We start from the raw sequence: 16,232 nt of genomic DNA, 5'->3' as shown, positions 1-16,232 counted from the left end.
AATTGGGGCCCATGACTTTTGGGGAAACTTGTATGTTTCCAGAATCTAGTGCCACTGGTATTTTCATAATCTGGAGCTTTCATTTTATTGTTAACCTAAAAACAAGAAGCATAAACATACTCCTGACTCCTCTGAATGCCCCAGGCCTCAGCCTACAGCCGCCAACCCTATTTCAGTGCCTGCTCTGGTCTGTGTTTGGGCCAGGTTGGCGCCAGCTGGCCCACTTTAATTGTCTCGGGCGGATGAGGAAAGAAAGAAGCCAGCCTCAGCTTGGACCAGTCTATTCTCCAAGTTCCATTGGCTCAGACCTTGGGCCTGGGAGGATTCCAAGGGCCTAGAATATGTTTCAGACAGGGGCGGGGGGTGGGGGGTAGGAATTTTAATGACACTAAAGGAGCAACAACCACCACCGAAATAACACAACACAACACAAAGAAGATAACAAACCAAAAATAAAAACCATGCAAATTGAAATGATAATTTCAATAGCAAAATGGTAAAAGTCATTCCTGTTTACCATAGAAAATCATATTTGATGTGGGATGTAGGTACATTTTAATGTATTTGATGAAAGGGGAATGCTGGGAGCCTAGGAAGGTCCTTCAAAAACAGAGGGACAGCCAAATGATCATACTGTGTGCTCATGACATGAAAGGTCCTAGTGCGGCACTGTAGGATAAGCATTCGACTGCTCATTTCAAGGTTGGTGGTTTAAACCCTCCAACCATTCCTCAGAAACCCTGTAGAGGTCACTATGAGTCAGAACCAACTCGACGACATTTAACAACAACAAGACAGTTGCTGTCAAATTAATCCAGATTCATAGAGACCACATGACTGTCAGCTTAGAACTGTGCTTCATAAAGTTTCCAATGAATGATTGAATTAAGCATCATTCCTTACATTACGTTAATGTAAGCATGGGTAAAACCCTGGAGTTTAAAGAGTTAAAGATCAGTTGCCACTGAATCAATTTCAACTCATGGTGACCAAATATGTTGCAGACTAGAACTGTAATCAATGACTGTTCCCTTTCAGAAACAGATCACCAGGCCTTTCTTCTGAGGTGCTGCCTCTGGGTTCACTTGAACCACAAATCTTTTTGTTAGGAGCCTAATGCATTAACTGTTTGTACCACCCCAGGATAAAAGGAGAAGTAGAGGTGAGAAAATTAAGTCAGCACACTCAGCAGTGTAGGAGCTCTGTAGTAAACCACAACACAATGGCACAAGGGGGTGATTTTGATTCAGCCAAATGACATCATCCAGCACATCAAATGAACATTAATCTGAATGTTATTGGGTTTGTAGATGTGTTTGGATTTAATTTGTAAGTTGGTTTTATGACTGTTTAGGGGTCCCAGGAGTTTGCACCTCACTTAATGTTTGAAGAAGCAATATATTAAAGATAATTTTAATCAACACGGCCTGGCTGAGAGAATCTTCCTACTTTTGGAGGGCCTATTTGTATATTACTCAACTTTGGGGAACATGCCACTCAAGGACCTGCATGTTTTGGAGGACGCTCTCACAGAGAGCAGGAATGGGGGTCTTATTTTGAGCCCCACGGTGCCAAGAGTACAAAGGCCCTGGTGGCACAGTTAAGTACTTGGCTACTAACCAAAAAGTCCAACAGTTTGCATCCACCAGTTATTCTGTCAGAGAAAGACATAACAATCTGCTTCTGTGAAGATTTCAACTTTGGAAAACTCTATGGGGCAGTTCCACTCTGTCCTGTCAAGTGTTACTGTAAGTCGGAATCAACTTGATAGCAGTGGGTTTGCTTTGGGGGTTAGCACCAAGGGTAGGACCAGGAATGCTGCTGGAACATCACAAGGATGGGCCACTACGCAGACTCCCAGGTCTCCAGACTGAAGGCTGAGGATGTACCTATTCTGATTCCCAATGGATCCACTGGGCCAACTCAGCACACTGAAGACTCAGTATGTATTGGTGGAATAAGAGGGACCAGGAGGACGACGGTTCCTCTTTTTCTTTCATCCATTATATCCAATCCATCAGTAAATTGTTTTGTTTTTCCTTCAAAATATATCCAAGCCCAGCCCCTTTACTGCCAGCTTTCACATCTCTGGCCTGGATGGTGTCAGTGGTCCCTCGCCATCTCCCTATTCTATTGTAGACATTCTAAAGGATGTGAAGCTGCTTCTCTACACACACAGCAAGAATGAGATTTTAAAAATGTAAACACCCTGCTCACAACATGTTAATGGCTTCTTGCCAAGCTCAGAATAAAATCCAAACTCCTTTAAAGGCCTTTGTGACACCTCCACCCTCCTCTACATTTCCTTTCCTCCCTCTCCCCTTGGTTCACTTAGCTCCAGTCACACAGTTCCCTGTGTTTTCCTGACTCATCTGGTTTCAAGGCCTTTGTTCTTGATGTTCCCTCTGTCTGGGATGCTCGTCAGGACTGAGCATGGTGGAAGCTTCTTACCAGGCATGTCTTACTACAAATGCCACCTTCCCAGGGGAGCTCTTCCTAAACCCCTCAGATAAGGCAGCTCTACCACCAGCCCCAATCCATTTCTGTTTCTAGTCTTCAGGAATGTAACACTTCCTGAACTTCTTTTGTCAATGTATTTGTCACTAGTTTAATGTCTAAATCTACTGTAGCTCTTGAGACCCATGTGAATAGGGGCCATGTCTGCCCTGGTCACTGCTGAATTTCTAACACCTAGAACAGGACATGACACATAAGTTCTTTTCACTCATAGCGATCCTGTATAGGGTTTCCGAGGAGTGGCTGGTGGCTTTGAACTGCCAACCTTGCAGTTAGCTTAGAGTTAGCAGTTCAGTGCTTATCCTACAGTGCGACACCAGGACTCCTCGTGGCACATAGCAAGTGCTTAAAGCAAAACCAAACCACTGTCATCAAGTCGATTCTGACTCATGAGAAACCCATGTGTTACAGAGCGGAAGTGCTTCTTCATAGGGTTTTCTTGGATGTAATCTTTATGGAGCTCTGATAGTGTAGTGGTTATGAATCGGGCTGCAAACCTCAAGGTCAGCAGTTCAAAACTACCAGTAGTTCCGTGGGAGAAAGATGAGGCGTTCTGCTCCCGTAAAGATTTACAGCCTTGGAAACCCTGTGCAGGGTCACTATGAGTCAGAACCGACTCCACAGTACTTAACAACAACAACAACAACAATCTTTATGGAAACAGATTGCCAGGTCTTTCTTCCATGGCATTGCTGGCTGGGTTCAGACTTACAACCTTTAGATTAGTAGTCTAGTACAAACTGTTTGTGCTACCTAGGAACCTTGTTGTTGTTGTTAAGTGCAGTCAAGTCTATTCTGACCCATAGCGACCCTGTGTAGGGTTTCCAAGGAGAAACTGGTGAGCTTGAACCACTAACCTTGTAGTTCAAATGACCTTGCAGTCTGACGCATTAGCCCACAGCACTACACCAGGACTCCACCTAGGAACCTAATAGGTGCTAAATTAAAGTTTATTGAGTAAACAATGAGCTACCACTTCACACTCATTAGAATGTATATAGTGGAAAAAGATAAGCAGTAACAAGAGTTGCTGAGGACGTAGAGATACTAGAACTCTCATACACTGATGATGAGAATATCACTTTGTGAATATCACTGAAAATAGTTTGTCAGTTCCCCTGAAAGTTAAACACAGAGTTTCTGTTGTTGCTGTTAGGTGACGTTGAGTAAGTTCTGACTCATCGAGACCTTGTGTAGAGTTTCCAAGGCTGTAAATCTTCATAGGAGAAGAAAAGCTCATCTTTGTCCTGAGGAGCAGCTGGTGGGCTCGAACCACTGACTTTGTGGTTAGTAGTATATGACCTAGCACTTTTACTCTTAAGTGTCTACCCAAGAGAAACAAAAACATAAGGATTTGTATATTTGTCAATGCTACACTGCCAGTAATGGGCATACCTGGCAGATCAAGCTGGAAAGAGACTACAACAATACTGTAAACTAGCAACTTCGACCAAGTGATCGCGGTCAACATCAACAGTCATAAGTGATGCTGATGAAATGTATCCTAAGTATAATGGGATGAAAGTGGCATTTTACTTCACTAGTCTTCCTGCCAAGGAGCTCTGGTAGCGTAGTGGTTACGAATCGGGCTGTGAACCTTAAGGTCAGCAGTTCGAAACTACCAGCCGCTCCGCGGGAGAAAGATGAGGCTTTCTACTCCCGTAAAGATTTACACCCTCGGAAACCCTGTACAGGGTCACTATGGGTCGGACCTGACTCGATGGCACTTAACAACAACAACAACAAGTCTTCCTGCCAAAAGCACATAACCACAGTCTAGCCCTGGTTATGTTCTGTTGTGCATAGGGTTGCTATGAATCGGTACCGACTCTATGGCACCTAACAATAACAGTCCTGGTTTGGTTCTGTGGGTTAATGCGCTGGACTGCAAGGTCTGTTTCAACCACAAGGTCAGCAGTTCAAACTTACCAGCTGCTCCTTGGAAACCCTACACAAGTCACTATAAGTTGGAACCAATTCTAAGGCACTCAATCAGCATCACAACAATCACCAGATAAATTCCAGCAGAGGGACATTGTATAAATCTCCTGACAGCACTACTCAAAACTGCCAAGGCCGTCAAAAATAAGGGACGTCTGAGAACCTGTTACACTGACAAGAACCTAAGGAGACACGACAGCTAAATGTAATGTAGGATCCTGGTATGAAAAAGGACATTAGGCAAAAGCTGAAAAATCAGAATAAAATATGGATCTTCATTCATAATAATGTATCAATATTGGTTCATTAATTTTAACAATTTATGGTATTTAGGAGCTCTGGTAGAGTAGTGGTTACAAATCAGGCTGCTAACCTCAGAGTCAGGAGTTCAAAACTACCAGCCATTCCACAGGAGAAAGATGAGGCTTTCTGCTCCCTTAGATTTACAGCCTTGGAAACCCTATACAGGGTCAATATGAGTCAGAACCGACTCCACAGCACACTCCCACCACCTACCATTTATGATATTAATAACAGAGGGAACTGACTATATGAGAACTCTCAGTACTAGCTACATTTTTCTGTAAATCTAAAACTGTTTTAAATAGAAGGTTTATTTTAAAAGAAAAAAAAAATGCAAGCAAACTAAAAACAAAAGCTAGCAAAAAAAAAAAGTAACATATAAAAAGGATTAAACATTATGACCAAATGGGATTTATCCCAAGAATTAGAAGTTGGTTCAACATATGAAAATCCATCAGTGTAATACCATATCAACAGAATAAAAGACAAAAACTGATGATCCCCATAGACACAGAAAAAGCATTTGAGAAAAAGCCAACACAGTTTCGTGATCATAGTATTCAGTAGACTATGAATAGAAGGGAACTTTCTCAACCTGACAAAGGGCATCTATGAAAAACTTACAGTTGACATCATACCAGGTAGTAAAAGACTGAATGGGTTTCCCCTAAGATCAGGAGCAAGATAAGGATGTCTGCTCTGACTACTTCTATTCAACATTGTACTGGAGGTTCTAGTCAGGAAAATTCAGTGAGAAAAAGAAACAAAAGGCATCCAGATTGGAAAGGAAGAAGTAAAACTACCTGTAGTCGCAGATAATGTGATCTAAGGAATCTACAATGAAATGTTTTTATTAGAATTGATAAACAAATTCAACAATGTTGTAGGATAAAAGATCAATATACAAATATTGATTGCATTTCTACATATTAGCAATGAACAATCTAAAAGTGAAATTAAGACAACAGTTCTGTCTACAGTAGCATCAAAAGAATGAAATTCTTAAGAATAAATTTAACAAAAGATATATAAGACTGATATATTGAAAATGATAGAACTTCTAAAAGAAATGAAAGAAGACCCAAATAAATGGAAAGACATTCCATGCTCTTGATTAGAAGGTAATATTGTTCAAATGTCAGTTCTCCCATAAATTGATCCAAAGAGTTAATACAATCCCTATCAAACTCTGAGCTGCCATTTTCCTCAAGAAATTGACAAGCTGATACTAAAATTCACATGGAAGTGCAAGAAATAAAAACAAGCTTGAAAAAGAACAAAGTCAGAGGACTCACCCTTTCTGGTCTCAAAACTTACTCCAAAGCAAGACTTTTAAAGACAGCATAGCACTAGCAAAAGGCTATAGATACTGAAGGGATAGAATTGAGAGTCTAGAAATAGACCCTTACATTTTTGGTTAATTGATTTTTGACAAGGGTACAAAACCAATTCAATGAGCAAAGAATAATCTGTTCAACTAGTGGTGTTGGGACACCTGTATGTACATTCATGTGTCAAAGAATGAAGTTGAACCCTTGCCTCTCAATAATTCCAAAAAATTGTACTCAAATGGAACAGACCTACATGCAAGAACTAAAATGATCAAACTTTTAGAAGAAAACATAGAGGTAAATCTTTGTGACCTTGTATTAAATAGCTAATGTATCTTAGCTATGACACCAAAAGCATGAATGATAAAAGAAGAAAACAGGTAGATTGAACTTCATCACAATGAAAAACTTTTGTGTTTCAAAATACACCGACAAGAAACTGTAAATGTTTATTGGTCCAGTGGTGAAGATTTTTGTTTTCTTTACATTGAGATGTAATCTATACCGAAGGCTGTGCTCTTTGATCTTCATCAGTAAATATTTTAAGTCCTCTTCACGTTCAGCAAGCAAGGTTGTATCATCTGCATATCGCAGGTTGTTAATAAGTCTTCCTCCAATCCTGATGCCACGTTTTTCTTCATAGAACCCAGCTTCTCGTATTATTTGCTCAGCATACAGGTTGAATAGTATGGTGAAAGAATACAACCTTGTTGCACACCTTTCTTAATTTTAAACCATTCGGTGTTCCCATGTTCTGTTCAAACAACTGCCTCTTGGTCCAGGTCCAGGTTCCTCATGAGCACAATTAAGTGCTGGGTACTATAGGATAAACTAGACTTTAACCACAACCTCTGTAGTTCAAACCCATCAGCTGTTCTTGGAAATCTTACACAGGATCTCTGTGAGTCAACACTGAATTGAAGGCACAAAACAAGAAGAAGAAGATTGGGGAAAGGAGCCCTGGTGGCACAGTGGTTAAAGTGCTCACTTGCGAACTAAAAGGTTGGAGCTTTGAACCCACCAGCCTCTCTGAGGGAGAGACATGGCAATCAACTCCTGTAAAGATTATTGTTGTGTTAAGTGCCATCGAGTTGGTTCCAACTCACAGTGACCCTGTATAGGGTTTCTGAGGAGCGATTGGTGGGTTTGAACCACTGTCCTTGTGGCTAGCAGTCCAGTTCGCATCCTACAGTGCCACACCAGAACACCAAGATTGCAGCCTTGGAAACTGTAGTGAGCATTTCTATGGGGTCCTATAGGGACACTATGAGTCTGAATTGACTCCATTAGCAATGGGTAAGTTTGGGGAGGAAGAAGATGCGGGGAAAGGGAACTGGAGAGGGGATGACTGACAACTATTAGGTACAAGGTTTCTTTGGGGGATAAAAATGTTCTTAAATTGAGTTTATTGTGATCATTGCACACCTCTGTAAATATACTAGAAACCATTGAATTGTACACTTTAAATGAGTGAACATTTATGGGATATCAATTACATCTCAATAGTTGTTATGTGCCCTCCAATCAATCCCAACTCATAGCAACCCTATGTACAACAGAATGAAACACTCTACTGCTGTACCATGCTAACAATCATTGTTGTGTTTGAACCCATTGTTGTAGCCACTGAGTCAAACCATCTTGTTGAGGGTCTTCCTCTTTTTTGATGACCATCCACTTTACCAATAATGGTGTCCAGGGATTGGTACCTCCCAATAACATGACAAAAGTATGTTAGACTAAGTCTTTCCACCCCTGCTTCTAAGGAGAATTCTGGCTATACTTTCTCCAAGAAAGATTTGTTCATTCTCCTGGCAGCCCATGGTATATTCAATATTCTTCACCAACACTATAATAGTAATGCATCAGTTCTTTGGTCTTCCTTATTCATTATCCAGCTTTCACCATGCATATGAGGCAATTGAAAATACCATGGCTTAGGTGAGGTGAACTTTTGTCCTCAAAGAGACATCGTTGCTCTCTTATACTTTAAAGAGATCTTTTACAGCAGATTTGCCCAATGTACTACATCATTTAATTTTTTGACTGTTGTTTCCATGGACAGATTGTGGATCCAAGTAAAATGAAATACTTGACAACTTCAATATTTTGTCTATCATGATGTTGCTTACTAGTTCAGTTGTGAAGATTTTTGTACTCTTTATGTTGAGGTGTAATCTATGTTGAAGGCTATTGTCTTTGATCTCCATCATGAAGTGTGTCAAGTCCTCTTAGCTTCAGTAAGCAAGGTTGTGTCATCTATATACCGAAGGTTGTTAATGAAGTCTTCCTCCGATGCCACGTTCTTCTTCCTCACATGCCACGTTCTTCTTCATATAGTCCAGTTTCTTGGATTATTTGCTCAGCATACAGATTGAAGCATACACATACTTTTCCTGAATTTAAACCATGCAGTATCCCTTATTCTGTTCAAATGACTGCCTCTTGCTCTATGTACAGTTTTCTCAAGAGCACAATTAAGTGTTCTGGAATTCCAGTTCTTCACTATGTTATTCATAATTTTTATGCGTAATTTTTTATGCCTTTGCATAGTCAATAAAACACAGGTAAACAGCTTTCTGGTATTAATCTACTTTCAGCCATGGTCCATCTAACATCGACAATTATGTCCCTGTACCATGTCCTCTTCTGAATCCAACTTGAATTTCTGTCAATTTCCTGTCAATGTATTGCTGCTACTACCATTTTTTGTATTATCTTCAACAAAATTTTAGTTGTGTTTGATACTAATGATTTTGTTCAATAATTTCCACATTCTGTTCAATCACTTTTCTTTGGAAAGGACACAAATATGGATCTTTTCCCATTGGTTGGTCAAGTAGCTGTCTTCCAAATACCTAGATATAGACAAGTGGTCATTTGCAGCATTTCATCCCTTTGTTGAAATATCTCACTTGGAATTTCATCAATTCTTGGAGCCTTATTTTTTGTAAGTCCCTTCAGTGTAGTTTGTACTTCTTCCTTTAGTATCATCAGTTCTTAATCATATGTTGTTGTTGTTAAGTGCCGTCGAGTCAGTTCCGACCCATAGTGACCCTGAACAGGGTTTCTGAGGCTGTAAATCTTTACGGGAGCAGAAAGCCTCATCTTTCTCCCATGGAGCAGCTGGTAGTTTTGAACTTCTGACCTTGTGGTTCATAGCCCGATTCATAGCCACTACGCTACCCGAGCTCCTTAATCATATAATACCTCCTAAAATGATTAACATTGACCAATCATTTTCAGTACAGTGATTGTGTATTCTTTCCATCTTCTTTTGATGTTTCCTGCATTGTTCAATATCTTGCCCAGAAAGACTTCAATATTACTACTCCATTCTTGAATTTTTTTTCTCAGTTCTTTCAGTTTAAGAAATGCTGAGCATATTCTTCTCTTTTGGTTTTCTAATGCCAGATTTTTGTACATTTGATTGTAATAGTTTGCTTTGTCTTCTTGAGCTGCTCTTTGAAATCTTTTTGTTTAGCTCTTTGACTTCATCATTTCTTCCATTTGCTATAGTTTCTCTACTTCATTTTGCTGGATCAACCATCAACACTCATGGAAGCATCAGTCAAGAAATCAAACAATGTATTGCTTTGGGCATATCTGTTGAGCAAGACCTTTTTAAAGTGTTGAAGAGCAAAGATGTCAGCTTGAGGGCTAAGATGCACCTGACCCAAGCCATGGTATTTTCAGTAACCTCATATGGATGCGAAAGCTGGACAGTGAATAAGGAAGACCATAGAAGAATTGATGCATTTGAGTATGGTGTTGGAGGAGAATATTGAAAGTGCCGTGGACTGCCAAAAGAACAAATAGATCTGTTTTGGAAGAAGTACAGCCAGAGTGCTCCTTGGAAGCCAGTATGGCCAGACTTCATCTTTCATACTTTGGACATATTGTCAGGAGAGACCAGTTACTAGAGAAGGATATCATATTTGGTCAAGTGGAGGATTCGAGAAAAAGAGGAAGACCCCCCAATGAGATGGATTGGCACAGCGGTAGCATCAATGGGCTCAAGCTTGGCAACAATTGTGAGGTTGGCCCAGGATTGGGTAGTGTTTCATTCTGTTGTGTATAGGGTCACTATGAGTCGGTACCTACTTGATGGCACCTAACAATAACAACCTCTAATATACACCATAAGGAGCTCTGGTAGCATAGTGGTTACGAATTGGGCTGCTAACCTCAAGGTCGGCAGTTCGAAACTACCAGCTGTTCCACGGGAGAAAGATGAGGCTTTCTGCTCCCGTGAAGATTTGCAACCTTGGAAATCCTGTACAGGGCCGCTATGAGTCGGAACCGACTCCGGGGCACTTAACAACAACAATATACACCATATTGAAGAGCAAATTTCAGTCTCTTCTGACACCTATCTTGGTTATTTTCTTTATAACTTTATCTTTTAAATGATTTTTGCTTTCTTTTTGTATGAAGTCTTTGATGTCATACCTCAACCAGTTTCTGATTGTCAGTCATTAGTATTCAATGCATACAATCTATTTTCTCCCCTTTGTTCTTGTTAAATTTTCCTGGCATCACATTCCTCTCTTTGTGGGAGAACTCAGCTCATACCCTAGCATGTAAGGCCTCTGAAGAAAATGGGATGGAAGCATGCTACAGATCCTAGGGCAGAGCAGACTGCCAGGGTTCCATGTCAAAGAAACAGGTTAAGTAATGATGGGTGATGTTGTAGAGGTGGGTGGGGAAAAGGAGACCACAATCCTGAAAGGAGCACCTCCTAGAATCAAAGTAAAATCACTAGGACAGATCTTTTAGGATTTTCCTTTCTCTCTTATAGCAGCAGGATGTTGATTTAACCAGGGGAGTTTTGAAGTGTGGAGCTGGGGAAGAAAAGGAGTGGTGGTGAGATTTTAAATATTTGAAACAAGAGTCAATTTCTCCATTGCACATATCACTGTATTATGCAAATCAACCTTTTGGAAAATTTAGACACAGAAGGGAATGAGACAGTTTCCCCCTAGAGAGACGAAAAGCGTTTTGGCTCTTAGTCTTTGATAAAAGGCATACATAATTCTTGTGCCTACTATACAGAATACTGCTTCTAGCTGGATTTTTGAATTCTGAGTTTCAAACACTGCAATCCAGACAGGGCAAAACCCTTCATTTTACATACCTGCATTAACAGAACTTAAACTTAAACACAAAATCCAAGAGCATCTTACATGTTCTGCTTGATCCTCTTTCTTTAAAATACAGATCTCTTCCAGTCAGTTGGTCAGGTAACTATCTTCCAAATACATTTTCAGTTGGTTGTATAGATTAACACATACTATAAGATTCCTTACATTACATAATAAATGGATACGGTAAAAAGATCTGATTGGTTAAAAGTACCAAGCATCAACAGATACATACCAAGCTCAGTCTCATCAGATGGGTATGAGCCTGAAATGAAAAGTTGACACCAGCCTTCCCTTGTGAAGGAGTAACCTTCACAAGGAGTGAGGGTGAGGTGGGGTAAAAAGACCACAGACATTTAAAAAAAATAGGTAACTGTAAATAGCTCTCTCTCTCTCTCCAGTAGACAAAAAGAATAAGCTCCCAAAGCAGACTGTACACTAGATCATGTTTACAGCTGGCCTGCCCTGTTGCCACAAACAAGGGCTCTTGTGTTAGGGGGCGGACCCCATGGAGCTGTGTCACAGGTGTGGACTTGAGTTTGTGTGCTTGTGTCAGATCTGTGTGTGTGTTGTGTGTGTGAGTGACTGTGTTTGATGGAGATTCTTTTGGCAACTGGATATGAGAGATTAATTTATGTTTTGTTTGGAAGATGCAAGGGGGCTAGCAGTTGGAAGACCTAAGTGTGATCCTGGTTTGCAAAGGCCTCTGCTCTACTCTCACTGCCCATTCAGCAACTGCAGCTTTCCACTGAGGCCGTGGCCCAGTCGTTTTTGTCAAGTTTGATGGGCTCGTGGAATTTATTGTACAGTTCCCTCTCTGTTTCCTGTTTAAGTGCATCCTGTGAAATTGTCTGGAATGCTTGCTCCACATTGATGACTTCCTTGGCACTAGTCTTGTAGTGGTGGTGGTTGGTGGTTATGTGCTGTGGAGTTGGTTCTGACTCATAGTGACCCTGTACAGGGCTTCCGGGGCTGCAAATCTTTATGGGAGCAGAAAGCCTCATCTTTCTCCCACGGAACAGCTGGTAGTTTCGAACTGCTGACCTTAAGGTTAGCAGCTCAATTCGTAGCCACTATGCTACAGCAGCTCCTTAGTCTTAAAGTAGAGAATATTATTTTTGCTGTAGCACTAGACCTGTGGTCACTTTGTGGCCACCTGTCTGTTTTCGAGGTCAATCTTATTTCCCAACACAATGAAGGGGAAGTTTTCAGGGTCCTGGGGACTGACCTGGATGAGAAACTCATCCCATTAGCTGTTAAGTGTTTTGAAAGTGTTGGGGGCAGTCAGATCAAATACCATAACACAGCCTTCTGTGCCTCTGTAAAAGGCCACACCAAGAGACTAGAACCTTTCATATCCTGCTGTGTCCCAGATCTGCTTGCATGCAACTAGTCTGTCATCCACCATCACTTCCTTTGTCAGACAGTCTGCTCCTGTGGCTTTGTACTGATTGCTGAATTTCTTGTTTGCATACTGGTTCATGAGTGATGTCTTACCAACTCCAGAATCTCCCAGGAACACTTTCTTCCAAGAGGCTTTCCTTCAAACTCGGCGAATCCGCTGGGCACTCCAGGTTGGGTGTGTCTCTAGAGCTCCCGCCCCAGAGAAACAAAGAAGGATGAGGGCAGAGAAGTCCAAGTTTAAGGTCCAGCAGACTCTTCTGCACTTTTAAGCTTCCAACATACAATCTATTCTGGAGATGGTCTCTAAATTTAGGTGGGATATACTCGAGGTCATGCTTTGGCTCCTATGGACTTGTTTTAATTTTCTTCAGCTTCAACTTGAAGTTGCATAAGAGCAGTTGACGGTCTGTTCTGCAGTTGACCCCTGGCCTTGTTCTGGTGATGATGATGAGCTTTTCCATCATCTCTTTCCATAAATGTAGTTGATTTGATTCCTGTGTATTCCATCCAGTGAAGTCCATGTGTACAGTTGCTGTTAATGTTATTGAAAAAAGGGATTTGCAATGAATAAGTTGTTTGTTTTGCAAAATCCTATCCCAACATCTCCACCATCATTTCTATCACCAGGATCATATTTTTCAATTACCGATCCTTTTTATTTGTTTCCAATTTTCCCATCCCAATCACTAGTAATTGTTAATGCATCTTGGTATCATGTTGAATCAATTTCGTACTACAGAATGTTGATAGATATCTTCAATTTCTTCATCTTTGGCATTAGTGCTTTGTGCATAAATTTGAATAACAGTCAGATTAACAAGTCTTCCTTGCAAGCATAAAGAATCCTGGTAGTGATGGGGTGCTAACTACAAGATCAGTAGTTTAAATTACCAGTCACTCCTCAGGGGAAACATGAGGCTTTTGGCTCTCATAAAGATTTACTACCTTGGAAACCCTGTACAGGATAGTTCTGAGTTGGAACCGACTCAATGACATACCACCACCACCAGCAGCTTCTAGGCATATGGCAATTATCCTATAGCTGACAGCATTGTACTTCAGGATATTTCTTGAATTTTTAAAAAATTTGTTGTTAGAAAGGAATAGCCAGAAATATCACCATAGAAAGCCTGTAAGTCCGTCTTCTGCCTATAACTGACTGGAATACCTAAAATGGGGCTACAACGTGCCCAGTGAAGGAGGCTTCCCTGCGGAGCCTCGGCATTACATTAGACCATAGGGTGGAATCCTGAACCCTATTCAGAATCTTCCGAGGTGGGAAATTTCCACTTGAAAGGACAAGTAGACCAGCCTGGAGCAGCTAGAACAGAAGACACTTTTGAAGAAAGACCAACAGGAAAAACACAAAACAGTAACGGCAGTCCGACTGACTACTATAAGAACAAGCAAGTTGCTCACCCAGGAGAAATCAAGGCAAGTGGTCTGGTGCCCTAAGGACAAACCCCTTCCAAGACTAAGACTCAAGGGGAATACATGAGCATGCATGTGCTCTGACTGGTGACCACATTGGTCACTGATAAGGGGAAGTGAGGGAAAAACAGCAATGAAGCTGCGAGCTAAGCCCTACAACGTTCAATAGACTCTTGTGAACCCAGGTGGAGACCTGGTTGGCCAGCAGTGTGGCAAGACTTGGGGATTCCTGGGTCCAGAGTTAGTGACATAGCCACAGAGGACTAGAGTGGAGAGTGAAGTGTCCCGGCTGATAAGAAGAGAGGGCATATGCACAAAAACACCCGCACTTGCAAATAATACCCACTTGACCAGGCTTCAATGACTGGATGATCAGAGCTCAACCAGAAGAAGAAAGAAGAGGAAAAAAAGAGTAATCTGATACAATTTGATGAACTTGACCTACACCTATGGACACAGTAGCTCAAAAAAGAGAACAAATCTTTATAGTGAGGATCATTCCCACCCCCTTGATACACAGGGTAGACAGGGACAGGCAACTTGAACATTGGTCACCCAAAATGAGGGGGCTACAAAGGCAAGAAGTGACTGGCTTACAAGCTTTCAAGAGGGAGCCTAGATCCAGAGGGCACAGAGGAAAGTAGACTCTCCACTGAGTAGTATCCAATCTGTCTGGGAGGGGCTAATGAAAGGAGATGGGGATGACACTCATGTAGCGCAATAGTCAATACTTGCTATCAGGACAGACTGTGAAGGTTGGAAATGTAAAAGTAGATGGATATTTTGTAGCAAAAGGAGGGGAGTGGTTGACTTTGCAGTCCAGGAGTGGAGGTCCATGGGACCATCAAGGGAGAAGAGCGGAGTGCGGGACCCTACCCAGAGAAACAGTGACACCAAAGATGGAGACAGAAATGATGACTTGGAGAGATGGAGCAGCTGGAGACTCTAGACCCAGAGAGGGAGAGGGACTGTGTGATAATGACCAGGGGGAAGGCTTGCAGATTATACCCTTTGGTTGGTTGATGATGCATGGAGGGAATTGTAACCATGGCAATGAAATGATAAATGATAGGATGAATGTAAAGTTAATGTTCTCTCATGTAAACTATCACATAATTCACAATAAAACATTAAAAAAAAAATTGTTGTTCCTGGCAAAGTAAACCATATGATTCTCTGAATCAAAATGGCCAATGTCAGTCCATATCAACTTACTAGTGCCTAGGATATTGATCTTTAATCATTTTATTTCATTTTTGACTACTTATAATTTTTCTAGATTCATACTTCATAAATCCATGTTCCAATTATTATTGAATATTTGCAGCGCCTTCTCCCCATTTGGAGTCATGTGTCATCAGCAAACGAAAATCCTGAAAGCTTTGCTCCATCCACCTCATCAAGATTGACTCTATTTTGAGGTGGTAGCTCTTTGTCAATTATATTGTGAGTGCCTTCTAACTCATCTCTGGCACTCTATCGGACAACATTCTGCTACTATTCATTAGGTTTCATCGGCCAAGTTTTTTAGACTAGATGATCATACCCTTATTCCTAGTCTAGAAACCTTGCTGAAACCTGTCCACTATGGTACCTTGCTTGCTTCCAGAATCACAGCAACACACAACCCACTACAGTATAACAAACTAACAGATGAGCGCTTGACATCTAAATGCAATTGTTGAGTGCCATCGAGTCGTTTCTGACTCATAACAATCCTATATATGGTTTCCAAGGAGTAGCTGGTGGGTTTGAACAGCCAACCTTGTGGTTCACAGCCCAATGCTGATCCTACAGCCCCACACCAGGAGTTCTGACATCTAAATAGATTTTTTAAATAGTTGACTCAGTGAATGAATATTAAATGAACAAATGAATGAAGAGAAGGAGAAGAAAAACTCAGGAGGAAAAGCAATTGAGGAACTTCCCTGGTCTTCCCTGAAGAAAAAGCTGATTCTTTAAGACACCCAGGCTTAGAATCTATAGTAGTCTTTTACTCATCATCCCTCCTTTTCTTTTACTCCCTCCTCTTCCTCTCTGGGAGTCCTGGTGTGGCGCTGTGGGCTAATGCGTCAGATTGCAAAGTCGTTTGAACTGCAAGGTTGGTGGTTCAGGCTTCTGAGCTGCTTCTTGGAAACTCTATACAGGGTCGCTATGGGTC

General features: G+C 41.2%; 1 pseudogene; it reads right to left on the bottom strand.

The window, feature by feature from the left end:
• Positions 1-11,964: 11,964 nt before the first annotated feature.
• LOC102815442 overlaps positions 11,965-16,232 on the bottom strand; it is a 104,256-nt pseudogene continuing 99,988 nt past the window's right edge.

This window comes from Chrysochloris asiatica, unplaced genomic scaffold (assembly GCF_000296735.1).
Source record: "Chrysochloris asiatica unplaced genomic scaffold, ChrAsi1.0 scaffold00047, whole genome shotgun sequence".
NCBI classification, from domain to species: Eukaryota; Metazoa; Chordata; class Mammalia; order Afrosoricida; family Chrysochloridae; genus Chrysochloris; species Chrysochloris asiatica.
Note: the sequence above shows the minus strand (reverse complement) of the source record. Positions and strands in the feature narration are given on the sequence as shown.